General features: G+C 41.1%; 1 pseudogene; it reads right to left on the minus strand.

Annotated features, from left to right (window-relative positions):
- Positions 1-3153: 3153 nt before the first annotated feature.
- Positions 3154-3769, minus strand: LOC101541764 (cGMP-specific 3',5'-cyclic phosphodiesterase-like; annotated as a pseudogene).
- Positions 3770-6669: the final 2900 nt, after the last annotated feature.

The following is a 6669-nucleotide window of genomic DNA, read 5'->3' on the forward strand; positions in this document are numbered from 1 at the left end:
CCAGGTAAAATATTGAAAATAAAATTCCAAAAAAAGTTAAAAGATAGGGGGCTGGAGTGGAGTGATAGTATAGTGGGTAGAGTGTTTGCCTTGCACATGGCCAACCTGGGTTTGATTCCCAGCATCCCATATGGTCCCCTGAGCATTGCCAGCAGTAATTCCTGAGTGCAGAACTAGGAGTAGGAGTAACCCCTGTGCATCGCTCGCTGTGACCCAAAGAGAAAAATAAATAAAATAAAAATACAAGTATACCTTTAACAAATAGTTTACATCCTATTGTTGATGGAATATTTCTAAACTGTTGCTTGAGTAATGTCTATGATAAAATATTTGACAGGTTAATTATATCATGTTGCTTTAAAAAGAATTTCCTGGCATTTTGTATGGAATTGGTTGCATCTTAATTTCTTTGATTTGTTTCTCCTATTTCTCTCCTTTTATGAAAACAGAAAAATTTGTTGAATTCAGTCCGCTAAAGAAATTTCATCAGATTCTTTCATTCTTTCTAAATCCACCCATACCTTTCATTGGCTTTTCTCCAAGTTTTAAATTGTTATTAATCTGAATGGCCAATGTTAGGGTGGTATTTAGTAAACTATTTTGTTATTGATACCTTAGAAGTAATGAATTACTTGCAACTTTCAGATTATTAAACTCCTCTCGGCAGATCTTCTTTCCATGTAATTGTTCTAATCATCTTTATCTACCCACCATTTTTAAGAGTAACTAGAAGAACAAAAGATAATCCCATTCATTTTATATTCAGTCACAGTCACAGTCAGAGACATCCAGTAGCTCATCGATTTGCTCAAGCAGGCACCAGTAACGTTTCATTGTGAGACTTATTGTTACTGTTTTTGGCGTATTGAATACACCTCAGATGGCTTGCCAGGCTCTTTTATATTCAACAGAACGGAATTTGAGCAAATAGTTTTGTTCAGTTTTTAATGTTTAAACAATGTAGTTCTGTGAGCTATAACTTAGAAGTAAGGAAGGATTTGCCTGACTATTGATATAATAGCAACTGGTTTGCTATTTGCCCTGGTTAGTATAATTCTATCTTCTAGTGATTATAAATCTCTCATAGAACATGCAAAGAGAACTAAAACTACTATGGGAATAGCAGCAGTGAAATTACTAGTAGTGATACATAGACCAAGTAACAATAGGACACATAATTTCAATTATCTATTTATTATGTTTGTTTTCACTAGTGATTAAGATATGTTCCATATTCTATTCTAGCTATAAAGAAAAAATATAAAGAGGCAAATGAGAACTCAGTATTGGCTTTTAAATACCATCAAAATATAACAGTGGAATAAGGAGCAGAGTAAATGAAGAGAGAAAAGGATACGTGGTGAGTACTAAAATATATAAAAATAATTTACTATCAACATTTTAAGACTTCAAAATAGATTGTATGCCAAATCTACCAAAAACTATAGAGATGTCCATACTATTTATAATAATATAAATAAGATAGTGAGCTTGCCTTGTGCTCCAACTGTGTTTTGACATCTGGTACCCCATATAAACCCTGAGTTCCATCAGGTGTGATCCCTAAGCAGAGTCTAGACCAAATCATGAACACTACTGGTTATGTCTCAAAAGCTAAAAGAAAAAAAAAATATATCTGTGAAATTGTTTTAAAGAAGTCAAGAACTAAGTCTTGTTTCACATTGATGAAAAATTTCTATAGATGAGAGAATTTTATGTCTCTTTATAGAAGAGAGAGATTTGTGATATATTAGAAAAAAATTCCTAGCCATCTTTGTAAATTCTTTGATGATGGACATGGATGAAACCTACATAGTACATGAAGAAACTGGACTTTACTAGGAGAACAATTTATTCCTTTACTGTCACATATTGGAAACAGATAATGAAGATTCAGGAGCCAGGAGCTTTAAAAATGAATGATAGGAAGATAAAGGATTTGGAATTGCTAGGTGAATTATATATATATATACATATATATATACATATATATATACATATATATGTATATATATAAACCTTGAAAATAAGTTAGAAGAGGATAAGAATTTTAATAATACATAAGTATGAGATAATTAAGCAGCTCTATTAAGGTAATAAATAAAGCATAGTAGATTCAAAAGTCATTGATTTCAGATGTGGTTGACCATTGTGGCTTGAAATTGCCTTTGCAAAATAAGGAAAGGCAAATTTTGCATTTAATTCAGGGTCTTGATATGACTTTGGAATATTTCTGACATAAAAAGAGATAAGTAATTATTTTTAACCACACATGTTGAACTATAGAACAGGGGAAAAAAGATTCAAGACTGATAATGTGTAAGTCATTGCATAAAAGAATGAAGTGTGTCAACGGGATCAAATTGCAAAGTTAGGAAACAAAGGTCAGAGTCAAAGGAAGTGATTTCTAGTGATAAGTATTGATATCCTGATTTACAATCTGCACAATTTGCATGTTATTTATTTAATTTGGGGGGGGGGAAGTTGGATACACCAGGTAATGCTCAGGGGCTAATTCTGCCCCTGCAATCAGCGATCACTCTCATTGGTGCTCAGGTGAACATATAGGGTGTCCAGGATTTAACCCAAGTCGACACATGCAAAGCAAATGCCCCACATGCTGTACTACTGTTCCACACCTTGATTTATCTCTTAATGTAACTATAATGCATTTGTTATTCTCCACTAAATTTTATTTTTCTTCTTTCCAAATGCATTGCTATCTAATTTCCCATCTCTGAATTTTTTGTTATTTTCTTCTTGAATTTTTCACCAATACTTTATTAAAACCAAATACTTGGAGCTAAGAATAATCACATAGAGATATAAAGCATATAAAAGTTAAATACTGGAAGACCAGTTCAGGTATACACGTCTCATAACTCCTTGTCAATACATTTCTTGAAATGCATAGTGAATTAGAGTAAATGTAAACAGTTCTGAATAATAACTTTATTTCATTCACTTTGCATATATTTCCTTGTAGAAGCAAATCTGTGGGCTCAACCCTAAGGAACGTGCAGTTAAAGGGGATGAAGGTTCATCGGGCACCTTTCAGGTTTACATGAAGATGCACAACACCAGCACGCATTCACAGTTCCAACTCTGACACCTGAGTCCAGCCCAGCGTCTGGGACCCCCACCACGCACAGTTCATGGCCTTGACCCATGAGTCTCCCTCCTCACCTCATAGGTGTCTTTGATATTCAGGGGCTTGCCCAGCGCGGCCACGTGCCCCACGATGACTTTGTTCCATTCCAAGCAGATGCAGTTGTTGGATAGTTCTTCCAGCATTGTCCTCCTAGGTCATGTCTAAGAGGCGATTGATGAACTTCTGGTTAGAGCTGTCCTCGCAGACCAGGAACAGAGAGTAGCGATCGGCAGAGATGAGTCCGTGGATATGCGGGAATATTTTGCGACACAGGGCGGTGACGTCCAAGGGACTGGAAATATCCTTCACCAACTCCAGGAGCCGGGCGCACTGGTCCCCCTGTCTTGGTCGAAGTGGGGAGGGGTGAGCGGCATCTGCTCCTTCTTCTCTGCGTCGGGCAGGAAGCTCACGGTGCCCTCCCATTCCTTGACCACGATGGGGCGGAGTGGACTGTCAAACTCTGAGGCGAGATTTTCTGGGTCAGAGTCCCCAGGGCGCTGCCATCGGAGCGGGGGGGCTCTGCTGGGGGGTGTAGGGGCAGGCTTCCAAGGCACTTCGGATGCTCTCCTTGCACACAGGGATGGTGTGGACTCTCTCAACGAACCATGAATTGACCATTTCTCGTTCCCAAGGATCCCAAGGATCTTTTCTGGATGATCATTTAACATGCTGCATTTCATAGTTGTATCCTCTCAATATTTTATTTCATCGCTTTTTCATTCTATAATTATTTCCATGCGCACTTGTGAGGATTTTATGGATGATGAGGGTTGCCACCCCCAGCCCTCAAACCAAACTCACCTTTCATTATTCATTTTTCCCCTTCTGTTTTATTTAATCAGCTATGAAAATCTTCAAAAGTTGGATGACCTTGTTCTCAAATATTCTAGTAGAAATATTTGGCATTTCTTCCACTTTCGTTGTAATTTTATAATGGTCTTTAACTCTGGGCTTAAACAGTAGGCAGTGTGAGATTTCAGGCACCCATTTGAAGTGATTCTTTAAACAGTATCATATTCGAGAGACACTTTGTGACTTTATGAAGTGTTTTCTTGCACATGGCTTTTTCTATGTATGTGTCACACGCAGTGGTGCCAAGCACCTCTGTGCCACAGTCCTGCCCCGAAGCTATGTGGGTTCATCTGAGAAGTTATAGCAATTAACTCATCCCTTTTCCTAATGCCTGGCTTGTAGTCAAGTCTATAAATATCTATCAAGTTAACATTAGTGTGGAAAAGATATATGAAAATTAGGTCCTAATAAATTTGTAGGAAATGATGTAGATATAGGGAAGCAGGAGATGACATTTAGTTGGGGAGATGGAAAATTTTCTTTTTAACTTTTTGTTTAGTTTTGTTTTTGTCTTTTCAAGGAAGCAGGGACTGGCGGGGCTCCTGGGGAAATGATAAGATTTGAGTAGACTCAGTCATAAGATCTAGAGGCAGATACCTTGAAACTATAGTAGACCGTCACTTCAGGAAACAGTTTAGCAAAGTCTGTTTCCAATTTATTTGGGGATCCCTGATTTGAAACACAGTAGACATGTCTGATTCTCTCCATAGGAGCTGAAGAATCACTGTCATGCCGTTACTCATCGATTTGCTCAACCAGGCGCCAGTAACATCTCCATTGTAAGACTTGTGGTTATTGTTTTTGGCATATTGAAAATGCCACAGGTAACTTGCCAGGCTCTGCCAGGCGGGCAAGATACTCTAGGTAGCTTGCCGGGCTCTCTGAGAGGGGCAGAAGAATCGAACCCTGGTTAGCCACATGCAAGGAAGACTGTGCTATTGCTCCAGACCTACATGAGCTGAAGAAGGGGCAAGTAAGTCAGACCAGGTGGCCCGTGGCTGGAAATGTAGGGGTACTGGTTAGTGGGGGACCTGGAGAAAGCAGAGCTGAGAAGTGATTGAGACTTGTGTGCCACACTGTAGAGTGGATACACTTCAAGGCCACAAGGACAGAAAATAAGATAAGGTTTGTGAAGGGGACAGACATGGATCAGATGGTACTTTGGAAAGATGAATTATTTTTCCTTTTATTTTTTGGGGGGCCCTTCGGTTGGCACTGCTCAGGTCTTACATCTGACAGGACTTGGGGGATTTTTAAGTGTTGTCTGGGCCTCAGCACAAGGCCTGCTGCATACTAGACAACCTCTAACCCCCCTGCCACCTCTCCAAACCCGAAAGCATTTGATGACAGTTATAAATTGAATCAGAAGGAAAATGCCAATAAAATGAAAGAAGCTAGCAGGTCATTTTCATGATATGAAAAAATAAGGACCTGGACCAGAGTTTCGGCCCTAGAGATCAGCAGGAGAGAGAGGCTGGCAGTGAAGACGCAGAGTCTGGGGGACGTGGCAGTGGATCGGAGCCCCAGTGAGCAGAGAGCAGGACTCACATTTGGAAGGTGGGTGAATAACGGGAGCTGGTGCTGAGGACCGGGAACAGCCCTGTGGGAGAGACTGGGTGGCTCGGGTGAACCTTGAGGCACTCTGGACCTTCTGCCAGTGGCTTGTATAGCATCAGTGGCATGTGAAGCTCTGAGTGTGACTCGGAACCACAACCCTCAGGCAGGAACTGAGGCACAGCTGAAGCATTGCTGCCAGTCTGCAGGACTCCCTTCCCCAGTCTGGGGTGATAGCTCGGTTTCTGCTGCTCAGTGACACCCTAGTCCCAACTACCAGCAGGGCCTTAACATGTGCCAACCTTGCTGAGTAAAACCCTCAATGGTCTGTAGGGTCCTGGGAGGCCACCCCAGACCTGAGAACATGTACCCCCGGCTGCCTCGGTTTACCCTGGTTATCGTCTTTCGAGTTTGGCTGTAGACTTTTTCCTGGGAAGTTACCGATGATTTAGAAGGCAGTGACAGATTTGCAGAGTCTCTGAGCCTGGACATTCCTCTCGTGACTGCTGTGTGCCCTTGTGGGCCACTTCATCTGTTTCTTATGGCCACACACAAGTGATTCGTGGACCAGGAATTTCATTAGCAGTCATGGGCCAAGCTGCGGCCTGTAATTGGTATTAGCAGAGGAAGTCGGCTGGCTAATGGGTAATTTGGGACGCAGCCCTGTCCCTACTTTGAAACCCCCAAATACCATCTCACAGCCCTTGGAGAAGGTGGCCGGAAAGTGGGGACGCTGATAGTGGCCCAAAGGAGATGAAGCCTCAGATGGGAGCCAAGACTGAAAAAATAGACTCCTAGATTGCATCATGGTTAGAAACGGTGAACCTACCTAGGTTCGATTCCTCCGTCCCTCTTAGAGAGCCCAGCAAGCTACTGAGAGTATCCCGCCTGCACAGCAGAGCCTGGCAAGCTAACTGTGGCGTATTTGATATGCCAAAAACAGTAACAAAGAGTCTCACAATGGAGACGTTACTGGTGCCTGCTCTAGCAAATCAGTGAACAAAGGGACAACAGTGCTACAGTGCTACTATGCATATAATTTATGTAGCTCATTTCATTTATCTCTCACAAACATGAAGTAACTGCTGGTCCAGTTTAGAGACAAGAAAAAC

The sequence above is a fragment of the Sorex araneus genome, chromosome 1 (genome assembly GCF_027595985.1).
Source record: "Sorex araneus isolate mSorAra2 chromosome 1, mSorAra2.pri, whole genome shotgun sequence".
Classification (NCBI taxonomy): Eukaryota; Metazoa; Chordata; class Mammalia; order Eulipotyphla; family Soricidae; genus Sorex; species Sorex araneus.